General features: G+C 32.5%; 1 long non-coding RNA gene and 1 pseudogene across 2 annotated transcripts; both read right to left on the reverse strand.

The window, feature by feature from the left end:
* Window positions 1-972: 972 nt before the first annotated feature.
* LOC146906535 (uncharacterized) lies at window positions 973-4,727 on the reverse strand. The gene is made up of 3 exons (XR_015018455.1): window positions 2,844-4,727; window positions 2,682-2,722; window positions 973-1,403 (listed from the first exon to the last, which is right to left on the reverse strand). It is a non-coding gene; the product is annotated as an uncharacterized LOC146906535 (long non-coding RNA).
* A 1,168-nt stretch (window positions 4,728-5,895) lies between these two features.
* On the reverse strand, window positions 5,896-9,063 carry LOC146906536 (uncharacterized; annotated as a pseudogene). The gene is made up of 2 exons (XR_015020426.1): window positions 6,441-9,063; window positions 5,896-6,345 (listed from the first exon to the last, which is right to left on the reverse strand). The product of XR_015020426.1 is annotated as an uncharacterized LOC146906536 (transcript).
* Between the last annotated feature and the right edge of the window lie 8,520 nt (window positions 9,064-17,583).

The raw sequence follows: 17,583 nt of genomic DNA on the forward strand, positions 1-17,583 counted from the left end.
GCTAGATATCATCTCTGCTAATATTACTAAGTCTTGGATGGAGGTATTTTAATTTTACGATAACATGTTTATACTATATGTATTGTCAAATATAAACATATCCTTATTAATATTAATTACTTATATTAACCTACACATTGTAGGTCTTCAATGATCCAACGCCATTAACTGATGATGACTTATATGATTTGCGAAACCAATGGGCAACTTGTTTTCTTGACTTGTATAAGGCTTAGGATTTACATGGTATGTTTCAAAGCCAATCTCATAATTTGACATTTGTAGAGAGTAGAATTTTGAACGGACTTGTATCTGTCTTAATGTGTGGTGGTTTTGGTGTGTCAAGTGCGTCTGCAGTTGAGATAACTTTTTCAATTGATTTTTTTTTTGTAGCTGAAAATTGATTATGATGTGGCTGAGATGAGACATTGCCGATGCTTACGACTGAGATGAGATGAGATGCTTTTTGCAGCTGAAGTTTAGCGTATTTACGATGATGATTCTGCTGTGGATTATTTTTTGTTTGAAATTTCTACTTAAGTTGTTGGATTATTTCTACCTATATTGTATTCAGATGCCTCTTTTCTAGCTTGGAATATTGACGTGGAAAATTGAGGATTGATTATGTAATATCCAATTAGATAATATAACTCTTTTTTTGCATTAAAATTATCCATAATTTGTTTTCATTTTATTACTACTAGCGTCCAGACGGGCACTCCCGTGCCCGTCTGTCCGCCTTTTCTACTGCGCTAACGCATGTAACTCATAAACAATATGTTTTTGTTTAATTTTGGTTTACTTTTTCTTGATATGTCTTGTGTGCATCTTCTTGTTATTTGCACCTTCTCTTGAAAATTTCAACTATATAATGCCTCATTTCTCAAGTTTGCTATGATTCAAGAAAACTACAACTCTTTAGTTAATGAAATTAAATACCTTTAATACGTCCAAAGCAAGAAGACAATCAGATAAAAATAATGTGACAATAATTATAAGACTTCGATGATCATTTCAATGAACACTCACTATCACTGTTTCGCTAAATTAAGGGAAAAAAGAAAACTGGTTACAAAAAAAGTAAAGGAACATAACCTTTATGTTTTTGAAAAAAAGTAAATATTGTGGCAACATTCAATGTTATTGAAACAGTAAGTTAATCCTTATCTCGGTCTTTGGCGCAACTTTATCGCTTCCATCATCTTGTGTTATTGCCATGTAAGTTTGCAACTTTATCCCTTTCATCATCTTGTGTGATTGCCACAGAAGTTTGCGTTTAGGCTGTCATTGGAGGATGATCTCAATGGTCCTTTATTTTCTTACCATTTTCCATACTCTCTTCTTCTTTGCACTTTCTTCAATTTTCCTTGACTAAAAATTTCCTTCACAGACTTTGCTAATTGCTATGAAGAAAACCAACTTATGAACTAAGCATTCCCTTAACGACTTAAAATCAAGAACAAAAGTCATGAAATTAAATAATCTATAACCATAATTTTTCTATATTTAGGCATCATGTGTCAAACTATAAAGTAGAAGTGCATTACACAATTACCATTTTATAGATAAATATTTATAATTAACATTATTGGTGTTGTGGAATGTGTAAAAACACCTAGGGGTTCCAACAAAATTAAGATTTATTATAAGCGTATAGAAATCTTGGTTATGCTAAAACTCTTAAGTGGAAGTATAAATGAATGTAAATCATGCTCTTGAAATGGTGGAGTGGAGTCCACTTGTAACCTCTCTTGAAACCTGAGAAGAGATTTGAATTTTTTGTGATCATTTTTTAATAACGGATGGAGTATTTTATTGGGATACTTTCTCTTAGGGTGTGTTTGGATTGAGGGTTTAGGAGGGGAAGGGAGGGGAGGGCTTATTTTTCGTTTTGAAATTACAGACACTATGAAATGTTTTTTAAAAAATTAAAATAATAACATGATAAACAATCATATAATACTTCAATCACACTAAATTTATTTTAGAAAAACATGTTATATAATCCGTAATTAAAAAAAGAAAGGCAAACCCTCCCACCCCTTCCCTTCCTAAACCCTCAATCCAAACACACCCTTAATATAAGAGTTGAACCACCAAAAAAAAAAAAAAAGAATAAATAGAATCACATAGATAGATATTAGAAGATGTTAAAAGAAAAGGAAAGGTCCGAAGATTGAAACGAATAGAAGTTACATCAATTTTCCACACTAAAAAAGGGATTAAAATATAATGGGAATTGCATGAAAACTAAAGAAAAACAAATGAATACAATAAATCAATGTGAGGGAAATTTGAAGAAAAAATTAACGAAGGATATAATAGAAAAAAAAGGGTTAATTAAGTAAATGGTCCTTATAAATATTCATAATTTTTTTTTAGTCCCTACAAAATAAAATCAACATTTTTAGTCCCTATAAAATTTTCGATCAACATTTTTAGTCCCTATAAAATTTTTCCATCAGCATTTTTAGTCCTTAAAATGCTTAAGGAAAATGTCACAGGGACTAAAAAGTGTGATTTTATTTTATAGGGACTAAAAACAAAATTGTGAATATTTACATGGACTAAAAACTTAATTAACCCAAAAAAAAAAATTGACCAATAAAATCACCAACTAAATCATCCATTCATATTTAAATTGAAATTAAAAATAAGAAGTGTAAGATGAAAGTCTGTACCAGTTGTTGCCAAATGGATGAAATGTACGTTTCTCTTTGTTCTGAAAACAATGGATGATAAAAGTGATAAGAAATATAAATCTTTGGTGAAACCTTGTCAGTTTTCTTTTGTAAATATAGATGAAATGTCTCTTGCAATTGTAATTGTAATTTGGAACGTACCTGCTCCCATTTTCATTGGTTTTTTTGTCTTGAAGAAAGAACAACAGAACCACTCAATTCTCATTAGCAATTAGCAAATATAGATAGAGAAACTGCCATAAATCAATTACTTTGAGTTATCAGAAGTTAGAGATGAAAATAAAAAAAAACTGAAATGTAGGGGTATATTTGGAATAAAAATATGCAAAGAAATAGAAACAATAAATATCTTAATTTTTCTTGTAACTTCTATATCCCATAGTTCTTGAAGCAAAAATTACTGAATAAAGATAAGGACAGGAAAAAAATGAGTAGAACATAAAGGCCAAAAGAATATAAGGGAGAAAAAAATTGAAGGAACAATGGGCATGAGCCCTGAACAACGTGACTATGGAACCCTCGTCTTAGCCATGCATACATACATACACAATCAAGTGGTGTCAACAGTGAAAATTGAATGAACTTTGTTATAATTCACAGAATCAATTCCATCACAAAAACAAATTACACTTCATAAACACATTTAGCACAAAGAATGCAAGAGAGACAAAAATATTTAAAGAAGAAATCAGTAAAGGCCTAAAAAACCACCATTACCACCAAAACAATAGTTACTAAGCAAGATAATTAAGGCAACATATATACTTTTAATGCCTAAATCATGTATAAGAATTAGCTTCATTAGAAAACACAAAAAAACAAATTATAATTTTTTTTTATGAACCCACTTGTGTTGGTCGGATGATGTTGGATTAAGACTAATACTCAAAGGCACCGATAATACCCGCTGTAAACTCTTTTAAAGGGCTAATTTATCTTCTTAAAAAAAATTACTAAATTATTAGGTAAATAAGTGTTGGAGAAGGAAGTAATACACAATGGCACCAATAAAGTCTGTTGTAAACTCTTTTAAAAAATGTCTCAAAAATTGGTGAACCATTGCAAAAGTGTAAGATAGTAAACATGTGAATGGACAACATAGAGAAGGAAAAGAAGAAAAATAGCTTTGTGTGTACCTTGAAGCAATGTGGAATATATGCTCTGAATATGTGTGTATCATTTCATGTGTATAAAATTATAGTGTTGGAGGTTGATAATAAGAAAACCACTCCTCATCTTCACGGGTAATAAAGACAACTAAGGATGTTCTAAAATCCAACAAAGAGGACAAAAAATATTTAAACAAATGGGAAATTAATTTTGGATAATTTATTGGAGAAATTGAAAAGACAGCATAGCAAGTGGTTAAGTGCAATAGTTATGTAAAGTATCAGACTATCCATCATATACTATCAATATTCCTGACATCATACACAACCTATCTTTATGCATTTACAAAAGAGTGGTATGTGCATCTCTTACAATTCAAGGTTGATGATTAAGAATATAATTAATGATAGTAAAATAAAAAATTTCAAAACAATGATACATGAAAAATTGAAATAGGAAATTAAAGAATATATAATTTATATTGGTGAAATAGAAGGATTGAACAATACCTTAACTCGCTGAATCTAGGTCTCCTTACAAAACAAAAAAAAATATTGAAGATGAAATTGACATAACAAAAAAGAAGTGAGGAAAATAATCAAAACTAAACAAACCTGAATTATAAACATGGAGTCTATAAAAAAAAGTTAGTAAGTGAAAAGGAGAAAAAAAAAATATATATTTGAGAAGAAGGGATACGGATAGATGTTGAGAAAGAAGAAACACCATGAAAGTGCTTAGTTACCACCACAGATCCTCTCTTCCTTGCCCAATTTCCTCAACCTGCATGCACGTTTCAATTTTAGTTTTCTTTTTTGTATATACTATAGTTAACAATTTTTTATTTGTTGTAAAGGATCAACAAATCAGTTACTCCTTTCTCGTAACTTCTATAAGTGGTTATTGCAGATTTAAATTACTAACTTGCATGCGGTTACCAAATAAATGTGAAGGGTAATTTTGGAATAGAAAAAGGGCTACACCAAACAAAAGTATTGCCTTTATTAATAGGTATAGATAAAAAAAAAAGCAGGGGTCAAGCTTATTTGATAAGCCATTTAAAAAAAAATAAAAAAAAATTTATTTCACTACAGTGGATTTGAAAAAACTGATGTGAAATATACGTATTTAACTTCAGTGTCGAACGTACAACTGATGTGAAAACTGTTGGGTTAATTTTCAAAGTGCGTCTATTACATCAGTGCAAGCGGACCTGATGTAGAAATTCAATATTTCACATCAGTTGCAACCTGATGTGAAAGGATACTGACTTACCACATCATATCAGTTTACATCGGTTACAAACTGATGTAAAAAGTCAATTCCAACTGATGTAAAAACTAATTTATGTAGTACGAGGCATATAGTCAATTTATATAGTCAATTTATATAAGCAATCAACTTATGGATGCAACGAGGTCTTTCATTAATCTCATGATCTAAGTCCGATCTCATGGTATCCAGTATCCACTACGAAGATAAACCTTTGATAAGATTGGGTACGATGCAACGGATCTAATAAATCAAATAGTCTTTGTATTAGTCACTTAATTGTAATCTTGTTAATAGCTCAACCATCAACACACATTCTCCAAACTCTTTTCCTTCCTTGATACTTAAATAGGAGGAGTGACACAAGAAGACGAATGCTTTCTTTCATACATAAATCCTTTATGTAATAGTTCTTCAACTTGAGGTATAGTTGAACTCTACACTTATAGTTGAACTCCTCATGTTACCATTGAGATTTCTTATGCTCCAATTCTACCCTGCATGTTTCTTATCTTGGCACACTAATTCGAGTATATAATGTGCATGCCTTTGATAGAAAATAAAATCAATGTGCTTGTGGAGATGGTTGCAAAGTTCACCTGGACACTAAAGGTTAAATTCTTGGAAAGGTTAGCTTTAGTTTTATTGATTATAAATTCTTCTGAGTGGTCTTGCTTTTTCCTTGGTATAAATTTTGATCCTTATGATGTAGAGATTATATTTATTGCAATTTTGTAACAATTTTATGACACTTAACAATTATTACTTAGAATCTAATCAAAACAATATGAAAATATCATTCAAAATGACATAACATCTAAAGTTCAGAAATAATATTAAAATGACTTATAATACATAACAAGGCCAGACAGAATTATAAAGTTACAAAAACTAAGATGAAAACGTAAAATTCAAGCATATATTCATCAAGATGTATGATCTATAGACGAAGACTATGCTGTTAAAAGCTCCCTGGAAACCTGCTCCATGGTAGGACGAGATCGTGGACATTCAGCTAAGCAAGAAATTGTTGTCTTTGCAATGGATACTAACTTCTTAGCTATATGATTCATCGGACGAGGGAGACGTTGGTCCAACTCATCCATCAATGGTGTGGAATCAAGTGTTGAGTCCATGATTGTCCATTGTAAAGAGTTAGATATAATATCTCCAGGGTGTTTTCCATAAAGTATTTCCAATGCTAATACCCCAAAACTATACACATCACACTTCTCATTCACTTCCATTGTGCATGCAAGTTCTGTACCAAATCAAAAGAGGGAGATAATTATGATTAACAAAAACTAATTACAATTTTATCATATTTCATAAATAGTACAGAGAAATAAAATTAACCTGGAGCAGCATATCCATAGGTGCCTGCAAATGAGGTCCAATTGTCTGAATTAGGATTAAGAAGCTTAGCTGTTCCAAAGTCCGAGACACGAGCCACATATTCTAAATCCAGAAGAATATTCTTGCTTGATATATCCCGATGAACAATTGGAGGTGAGCAATCATGGTGCATATAGCATAAAGCATTGGCTACATCTTTAATGACATTCACCCGCTTATTCCAGTCAAATGCAATTGCTTCTTCATCATCTTTCAAAATCTTTTCCAAACTACCTTTCTCAAAGTACTCGTAAACCAAAAAGGACAAATGTGAATGTGAACAGAATCCATATAGCTTCACAATGTTACGATGCCGAATTTCTGTCAGAGCTTGGATCTCACTTGCGAAAAATTTTAGATCAGAATTTTCCCTATTTGTTGTTGAGTGGAGTTTTTTAACAGCAACTACTTGACCAGTGGGCAACTCTGCTTTGTAAACACTTCCTTGCGCTCCTACTCCAATGAGATGCTTCTCATCAAACTCTTATGTTGCTTCAATAATGTTCTCATACACCATTTTCCCATCAAAACTCCATATTGTAAATACATCTTTAGGAGCAATGTTGTTTCCTCCAACCTGGTTGTTTCTTGTGGTTGATATTTGGCATAAATGAGATGAGAATTTGAAACAAACAAATGCTAGCATTAGAGTTCCTGGTGCAAGTGGCAAAACTATCAATAAGATCACTTTCTTAATCTTGTGGTTATGAGAACCCCTGCTTGGTTTTATGCAAGACTCCAAGCCAGAAACATTACCGCACAAGCCTGTATTATTTCTCAACACTTCAATTGGAGCGTTATTGAATGCTCGCATGTTTGGAAGTGGACCCTCAAATTGGTTATATGATATATCAACAATTGACAAACTAATCATCTGATCAAAGGAAGAGGGGATATTTCCAGAAAGATTGTTATGTGAAATATTCAGTGTTTCTAAGAGTATCAGCTTTACAAACATTGGTGGTATGGTTCCATCCAAAAAATTTCCACTGAGAGATCAAGACTTTGAAGGGCTTTAAATTTTCCAAACTCATTAGGAATATTTTCTCTGGATTTGTTTTGGCTCAAATTTAAGTTCCATAACTTCGGCAAAATGACAAGTTCTTTCCTGATGAAGCCATTTAGATTATTTTCTGCAACATCTAAGATTTCAAGTTCTTTTAACGATGCTATTTGGGTAGGAACATTTCCAGAAAGTTGGTTGTTGCTTAAAAAGAGTCTACCCAACTTAGTCAAATTGCCCAACTCCTTTGGAATTTTTCCAGCAAGATGGTTTGAAGATAAGTCAATTGAAAATAAGTGTGTTGCTTCACCGAGTTCGGGGGGTATAAAACCGGATATATTATTTTTGGAAATGTTAAATTGCTCTAGGTTATGACATTTTCCCCAATTGGGTGAAAGGTGGCCATAAAAATTATTGTCGTTCAATCCCATGAACTCCAAATGAGGGTATACACCAAAATCATCTGAGATGTTTCCATGAAAATGGTTATTTTCAAGCCTAAATCTTACAAGACTAGAACAATTCTTCAAACTCTTTGAAACTTGCCCTGTAAAATGGTTATTTGAAGCAGTAAAGTGTTTTAAGTTTCCACCTTGGCAAATGTTAGGAGGCAATTCACCAATGAAATTGTTATCGTGCAATAGCAATAATTTCAAATTAGCAAGCATATTCAATTCCGTGGGAATAGCCCCACTGAGATGGTTTCCACCAAAGGCAAGAAATTGAAAATGGCTCAAGTTTCCAATTGTGGCAGGGATTATAGCAGAGAGAGCATTATTTGACAAATTAATTTCTACCATAGATCTCATCATTCCGATTTAGCTAGGAATAGGACCAGAAAGATTATTGTCATCAAAAGATAGCGTCTCTGTGTTCAATAATTTTCCAATTGTTGGAGGAATGTGTCCAGAAATTTGATTGCTTCCTAAATCTAGATATTTTAAATTGGTCATGTTTCCAATTGTAAGTGGTATTTTACCGGAAAGTTTGTTGTCTGCTAGATACAAGTGTGACAAGAACGACAAGTTCCCTATTTCATCAGGAATGGCACCATTAAGAACATTATAAGACAAACTTAAAATTTGAAGACTTGTCAAATGTGTCATTTCATAAGGAATTGTTCCCGAGAAATTATTTTGACTGAGATCAAGATGTGAAAGTTTGGACAACATCTTAATATGAGAAGGAATATTTCCATCGAAGAAGTTGCCTTTAAGATCAAGACTGAGAATGTTTGGAAGTAATGAGAAGTTAAGACTTTCAAGTGTACCTTTCAATCCCATATATGTGAGATTTACCTTAGAGACAGACATGGAATCTTCATCACACGTAGTTCCCAACCAGCTGCATGAATTATTGCCACTCCATGAAGATAGCAAAGCTTGGCTTTGGTTGTCAAGGCTTGCTTTCCACTTCAACAAAGCATTTGCTTCTCTACTTTGTAAAGTGGAAGAAATAGATGCAATTGGTAGGGAAAAACCAACAATCGAAGAAGGGTTAGTTATGAGTGGACAAAAGTACATTGAAAAAAACAGCCAAAAGAGTACACACTTCATGACTTGCAGCGTTGGAAATATAGGGTGAGGGCTTAAGATACTTTGTTTTGATTAGAAGCTATATGTAGTTAGTAGTGTTGAACATATTTATAGGAAACCAAATTATTTTTTTTTTCTTCCGAGAACTAAAATCATCATGAAGCACTTGAGCGTACGCTACTTAAAATTCAATAACTATTCATTAATGATTCATGTAGTATAGTCCAAAAAGGGAAATGAACAGTGATAAAGTAATAATCAGAGTAGTTATTTCACGCGGCAAACTCGTACGTACACTGTTTACTTCTACTATAGAGCTACACGCGGGAACCACATTAATTCTGCTATCTATCAACCTTTTCCTTGTCTTTTTCTCATTAACGTATAATTTTTTTGAAAGATCTCATTAACGTATAATGAATGCGTTCAGTTTTATTATATTTTCCAGTGTTCTGTGTTCATGAGCACTGAATTGTTGGATTATTAACCTCCATTACATTGTCCTATCAAATAGAAAATTTATCCCTGTTAATAACTGCACTATCTTACAAAAAAACATAATAACTGCACTATCAACAAAAATATATTTCTTCTAATATTTTACAATTTCTTAATTTATAACAGTTGTAAAATAGATATAATTTATTCTCTCGAAGCACTCAAATTTTCGTTAAAAATATAACCATGTTTCAAACATGTATCAGATAAATATTTATTCATTCAAATTGATAGAGTACATCGATATAATACAAATTCAAATTCGCTAAAAACAAAAAGGATGAATCTGTGAACAAACTCACAACATCCATGTTAATAGCATAAAACGGAAAAGTACATATGCCTACAAATATGACTAATATGACTATATTCAAGTCTCCGGAATATTCATGTCTCCGGATCTGCAACGTTGACGATGTCAAAGTTATTGTCATTGATCGGATCTACACTTGCTCAAAGCTAATCTTTCAACCTGAATCAAATAAACAACACACTAAGACGGGAATTAAAAAACACACCGCACAAAGACGAGAAATCAAAACAAAAATATTCGTGCCGAGACGACGAAATCACAAAAACAAACGAAAGAAAACAGAAAATATGTGAAATCACTTATTCAATTAGGATAGAAGGAAAAACAAATCCGAGGGGTGATTTTTGGGTCAAAATTAACCCTAAATCACTCCTCTGACAAGAAGAAGAAGAAGAAGAAGAAGAAGAAGAAGAAGAAGAAGAAGAAGAAGAAGAAGAAGAAGAAGAAGAAGAAGAAGAAGAAGAAAGGGTGACGGCTATCAGTTAAACATTTTAAACATCAAATGTTATGAGAAGAAAAAAAACAATATTTTAGGTTCATTCAATAACCGATGCATTCAACCATTATTATATACTAAATACATCTTTTATTCAATAAACTTAAAAAAAATGCGTTATTTACTTATAATAGTAATCAGACTGTGTAACTTAAAATTCAGAGTTGCTTAACAAAAGTCTTTATACTAAAGAAACCTAAAATATCTAACATGATTAATTATGAGTTTTGCGCAAGAGTAATCGAGCTTGGTTACTTGGTTTTTCAAACTAATAAATTGGAATTGCTTCTAGTTTGCTTGCTAAGTTGTATGTCATTTAGAAATTCTCTTAGCAACAACCCATGGTTTCAATAATTATATTATCGAGTTCGAGTCTGACTCTACAACTGTGACTAACTTGGTTTTAAGGAATTGATTCCTATTATCACCCTTATGCTTCTCTTATCATAAAATTTATACAATTGCAAGGATTCTTAATTCTTTATTCACATTGATACAATTGATGATCAGATTACTTGATCAAATGGTAGAAGGGGTACAGCTCACGATGTTGTTTTCTATAATAATATCTAGCCATAGTGTCCTCAATGATCTACCAATATGGTACTCTCATCCATTTTCTTCAAACCAATTTTAATGACTTAGACCCCAGCGCAACTATTATCGACAAAGCTTTTTTTTTTTTTTTTTTGAAGGAACAAAGCTTTTATTATTACTGGCGTTTAAACGAGTACTTGTTCGTCTATTAATTCTTTTTATCGCGTTAATGCGTATAAATTATTAACAATATTTTTTGTGAAATTTCATAATTTGTTTAAAACTATTTTGATTTTGAATAATATTTAGATTATGATTAAAATTATTTTGATTTCGAATAAATATAGGTATAAATGTTTTGCATTCTCATATTGTAACAAACTATACTTATCTTTTTTAATGACACAACCAATATAACAAATATAATATAAACTATGCAAAGCTGGTTATTTTTCACGAAAGATTAAAGATCCTTTAATTTGTTGGATTATTAACCTTCATGAGGCCTACGTTACCCTCATGATATCAACCAATCAAATTGTGTGAAGTCTATATTATCATTTACATAATTTTTTTTGTTATTTGCATCTTTACCCCATATTCAATTAATGTGCTTTTATCATTTCAATCAAAAATTTAAGAAGATATTTTATTTCCACATTTCATTTTTTTAGACAAATTTTGTTGTTCATTTTTCATTATTGTTTTTTGTTTCACTTTTTTTATTTTTCTACAAATTTTTGACGTTACAAATTTTTTTACAACCATATCTTGTTGTTTATTTAAGCTTTGGGTCAAAAAAAAAAAAAAACTTCCAAAACGTTATTTATTCGAATATCAATTAGATATTTATTTATTTATTAATTAGATTATTATATATTATCATATCTATCGTTATTAATCTCAACATTATTTTATTTTATTTTGATGACTAAATGCTATTAACCCAAACGAATATTTTTTTTTTGACAAGTTAAAAAAATGAAGACTCGTTTTAGTTCTAGAGAAAATTGTAAGACCTAATTTAGTTTGAAAAATTTATAATTCACTTTTATTTCACAATAAATATAAACAGAGGCAACTTGGTCACTGCATTCTTTACATTTTTTTTTATTGATGAAAGAAAGATAAAGGAATATTTCCTCTGAATTTGTTTTGTCTCAAATTTAAGTTCCATAACTTAGGCAAAATGACAAGTTCTTTTCTGATGAAGCCATTTAGATTATTTTCTGCAACATCTAAGATTTCAAGTTCTTTTAACGATGCTATTTGGGTAGGAACATTACCAGAAAGATGGTTGTTGCTTAAAAAGAGTCTACCCAACTTAGTCAAATTGCCCAACTCCATTGCAAGTGGGATTTTACGAATAAGTTTGTTCTGTCCTAGAGACAAGTGTGACAAGAAGGACAAGTTGCCTATTGAAATTGGAATATACCCTCTCACATTTGTAAATGAGATGTCAAGTTCTCTCAGATTCCATAATTCACCTATTTCTTTAGGAATGGTACTAATAAGTAAATTAATATTCAAATATAAAAATTGAAGATTGGTCAAATGTGTTATTTCATATGGTATTGTTCCCGACAAATTATTTTAACTGAGATCAAGATAGGATAGTTTGGACAACATCTCAATATAAGGAGGAATACTTCCATTCAAGAAGTTGTGACTGAGATCAAGAGTGAGAATATTGGGAAGAGATGAGAAGTTTAGACTTTTGAGTGTACCTTTGAATCCTATAGTTGTGAGATTTACCTTGGTGACAGACATGGAATCTTCATCACACGTGATTCCCAACCAGCTGCATGAATTATTGCCACTCCACCAAGATAACAAACCTTGGTGTAGGAATAGGAACATTGCCAGAAAGATGGTTGTTGCTTAAAAAGAGTCTACCTAACTTAGTCAAATTGCCCAACTCCTTTGGAATTTTTCCTGTGAGATGGTTCCAAGATAAGTCAATTGAATATAAGTTGGCCGCTTCACTGAGTTTGGGTGGTATACAACCTGATATATTATTTTTGGACATGTTAAATTGCTCCAGGTTATGAAACTTTCCCCAATTTGTGGAAAGGTGACCACAAAAATTATTGTTGTTCAATGCCATGAACCTCAAATTTGGGTATACACCAAAATCATCTGATATATTTCCGTCAAAACGGTTATTGTCAAGCCAGAGTCTAGTAAGACTAGAACAATTCTTCAAACTCTTTGAAACTTTCCCTGTAAAATGGTTATTTGAAGCACCAATGTCTTCTAAGTTTCCACCTTGGCAAATGTTAGGAGGCAAATTGTCATACCCCAATTTTTGACCTAAGGTCCAACTGACACATGTCTTTTGACTAGGAATATTCCTTGTTTTTTTTCAGACCTCCTCTCACTTTTTTTTTTAATTTTTATTATTATTTATTAGTCTTTTTAGTTTCCATCTTTTAATACTTTATTTTTATTTATTCTTTATTTTCCAATTTACCTTTTTTTATTGTTTTAGTCTAATTATTTCTTTTAGTTTTTTTTAACCATTTTAATGAGTCGGAAATAATTGTCTCTGGGGTCCAAAGAAAATTCTATTCCAACCATGCCACTATCACAGCCTCAATCACGAAGTCAGAAAGTTCTTTCCCATTTTTCATCAGGAACGCGTTTCATCATCAATACCTCTTCTCACTTTTTTTATTTATTAGTCTTTTTTTTTAACTTTTAGTTTTTATTTTTATCTTTCATTTTTATTCAGTCTTGATTTTTATATTTTTTTTTTCCATTTTACCATTTTATTTTTATTTTTTTCGTTTAATTACATCTTTAGGTTTTTATTAACATTTTTAATGAGTCGAAAAATTGTCAAAAAATATAGTGTCAAGGTCCAATTTTTTTCTTTCTCAAGTGTGCCACCAATCATGCCATTTTTACATGTCAACTCTCCCATTTGAAAAATCATTCAAATCACATTCCAAAACCATCAATCTCATTCAAATCCCCATCAAAGTGCATTAAACCAATTTTCCATTTTTCATCAACCTTAGAACCTATAAATAGAGCTCTCATCCTTCACAATTTCACACACCAAAAGTTCTCTTGAGTTGTCAAAGAACTTTTCTCTCTTCTCCCTCATTTAGCTTGTGTTGACGAGCTATTCTTTTCTTCTCCCTCTTTTTTTTGTCCCTTCGGAATAAGTCCCTTCGGAATTTTGTCCCTTCGGTAATTTTTGTCCCTTCGGTTGTCCCTTTCTTTTATTTTCTTGCATTTTATTTCTTTTTAGCAATTTATTTTATTTCTATTTAACATTTTAATTATTGTCATTTATTTTCCAGCAATTAGAATGTATTTAGGTCCAATGTAAATATAAATGAGAAGTGTGTGTGTGTGCGTGTGTCTTTTATTTCTTTACCGCTTTATATATATCAAAAAATACAAAAAAAATTAGATTAGGGATTTGGTGGTGACCCAACGTCACTACAAAAATCCACGCGCTTTTATTTTTATTGCTCCGTTAGTTTAATTTTCATTTATTATTCCAAAACAACAAAAACATTCAAATAACAAAAATCACAAAAATATTTTCATAATAAACCTTGATTTTCAATCAAGTGATCGTTCCTTTTATTTTCTTTCTTAATCAAATATCAAATCAATTTAATCATACTTTGAGTCATTTTTCAATATAAAAAATACCAACCAATTCTCATTTGCCACTTGGCTTTTTACTTTAAAACCTTTTCAAAACTAATAATAAACACAAAACCAATCAAAAGTCAATTTCTACCTCAAACTACGTGATTTTGATCCTTCACGGGTACATAGGCAAAGGACACTCGTCCTCTCAAATCAATAAAATGTAGATAATTAGGTCTCCCTTTTTTAATCATTTCAAAATTCCATTTTTTTTAAAAAAAAAAGCAAGCAAGTTTATAACACAAAAAGTTAAATAAAATCAAGAGGTTCTCGTAGAGTACTACGAATATTTAGGGTGCTAATACCTTCCCTAAATATAACCAACCCCCGAACCCCTAATCTTTAAAAATGTGGTATTTGAACCTTTTCCCACTTTCCTTAAAAAATAAAATGTTCGGTCGTGAAATAATCAAGTGAGTCAAAAGCTAATCAAATAGCCTTGATCTCCGAAAAATGACGCGACAGAAATGGCGACTTCACTGGGGAAACCTTAAGAGGGTTAAGCCTAACTTGGCTTTATTTAAAATTTTGTGCTTTAAACTTGCTTAAGAAAAAATCAAAAAAATCAATAAAAAAAAAAAGATGGAAATATGTGTATATATGTTTTCTCCTTTTTCTTTCTTCTTTCTTTTAACGTGAATGGTGAGATGACTTGAGGGAAATATAAGATAGGATGGGGTATAATTGTAGTGTCATACCAAGTGCATTCTTGGACCATGTGTACATGTGATAACCCTACTCGGTGGAGGCCTCACGGAAGGTAGTACTCTTGTTGTCATGAGCATTCATGTCGACGTTATTACTTTCAATGTGAGTGTCCCGTGAAGCCGTGGACCTTAGTTACCCTTAACCCATCTTGGCCTTTTTAGGACGTAGTGCAGTGGCTAAACTAAGAGCATTCTTGACTTTAGTTGATACGCGATACTACACTCAAACTAGACTACCTTATGAATGTTATTGGACTAGGAGCATTCCTATACACCAATATATTCACAAGCGAGTTGCAATTTGGGAACTTGGTAGAACCTTTGTTATAAACTGCAAGTTAAACCATAGTCCTTACCAAATGGCGTTGTTACCCTTGGCTCCAACATTATGGACCTAAAACCTCACCATGTTTTCACCGTTTCTGTAGCATAATCATGCATACATGCATTCATCCATAACAAAAAAAAAATCATTAAAATTGAAGGACTTAGATAAGTTCTTGTAAAAATCAGAGGTGTGGACCTTGTAAAGAGGGGCACCAAGGAATACAGTTTCAAAAGTCTTAAACTAGACCTTAGCTTTGTCGGGGACTTTGTCTTTGGCTTTGCTTTTGTTCTTAAGGGAACCGTCTTTAATATCTCAAATTATCAAATGAAACAACGTTCCTTATAATGTTTACAATTACTTTGACAAGTCCTTCGATAAAAAAAAAATGTGTCTATTTTTGCATAAGCATCATGCATCATTTTGCATTTCATAGTCTCAATTCCAAGTCTCACACAAAGTTTCTTTTCCACAAAGGGTCAATTCATCAGTAAAGTGGTCTGATGTCTTTTTTAAACTTCAACTCGCATATGCAAGCACTCGTGCAAACACAAAGAATGGATCAACTTGAACAAGAGGTCCACGAGCTTCGTGATGAAGTGACAACACTTCGGGCCGAAGTAGAAAGGTTAACTGACTTGGTATCATTGATGACGGTTACAAAGGATCATCCACAAGTCCAGCAAAGGTCCCAACAACAATGTCAGCTGTTGCGCATACAACAGCCTCGACAACAGGCTCCAAGAACAAAATTTGATCTTATTCCCATGAAGTATGCAAAATTGCTCCCGATGTTGCTTGAAAAGAATTTGGTCCAGACCAAGGCGCCTCCTCCGATACCAGCAAGATTGCCAGCATGGTACAAACCTGACCTTTTATGTACCTTCCATCAAGGGGCACCTGGCCATGATATTGAACATTGTAATGCACTGAAGAATGCAGTCCAGAATTTGATTCGGACTAACCGCCTGACCTTCTAAGACTTGACTCCAAATGGGTGATACATGGGGTGGTTAGCCATAATTGGGTTGCTTTTGATGTTCTTTCTACTATTTATCTGTTCAAATGATGTGTTTGTTGGTTGTTTGCTGCTTTTCAAAAAAAATCCTTTCGTCCCGCCCGAGACAAAAGTGAATTTGTGCAGGGCTTTTTGCTTCATGTATTTTCCATCATTAATAAAAAGTCGTTTCTATCCCGACTTTGTTTTTATTGTGTTTTTTCTGGAAAAATGGTAACACAAAAAACCAAAAATAAATTTCATTCTTAAATATCTGCATAATCATAACTTGTACTTGTCAAAATCAAAAATCAAATCATGCATTAATAAGCCCGTTGAACACATTAATCGTGTACTCTCTTCCAACTTTGAGTTCCTTGTGTCCGAAGCTGAAGAAGAGAATGAGGAGACTCCTGATCAAATCTCTCGCATACTGGGGCATCTTAGCCGTCGAAGCTGCAAACAAAAGAAGATTGTCCAGAAGATGACTATCACTTACAAAGACTGGTATGAGATGTTACCATTGCCTCGCATGAATATCGTACTTCAATACACATTTCAACAGGGGCAACCCCTGCTCCTTCCCCAATATACAACATGGAGGTCGTGCTTCCCGTGGAGGTCGAAGTCCCGTCAATAGGAGTTCTTCTAAAGTCCAAGCTTGATTAAATTTAAATGCAAGAGGACCTTATACAACTATGTCAAAAGATGTTGAAACAAACTTCCAACAAAAAGGTTCGTCCCCGTGAATTTCAAGAATGAGACTTTGTGCCAAAAAGGTACCATCTTTCCAACCAGACTCCAGGGGCAAGTGATGCCTAGCTATAAAGGCCATGTGCAATGACTCTTGAAACTACGGATAGTGACAAACACACACGTCCTGTGAATACCGGTGCAGTCAAGCAATACTTTGTCAAAAATAAAAGCTCGATAAGTCGCAAACCTAAAAAGGCGGCTTATGCAAAAATGAGCGTCTCGATGGACTGAAAACCTGAAAGGGCGGTCCAGGCAAAAATTAGAG

Source organism: Medicago sativa, chromosome 7 (genome assembly GCF_051527215.1).
Source record: "Medicago sativa cultivar Bolivia chromosome 7, Bolivia_mono, whole genome shotgun sequence".
NCBI classification, from domain to species: domain Eukaryota; kingdom Viridiplantae; phylum Streptophyta; class Magnoliopsida; order Fabales; family Fabaceae; genus Medicago; species Medicago sativa.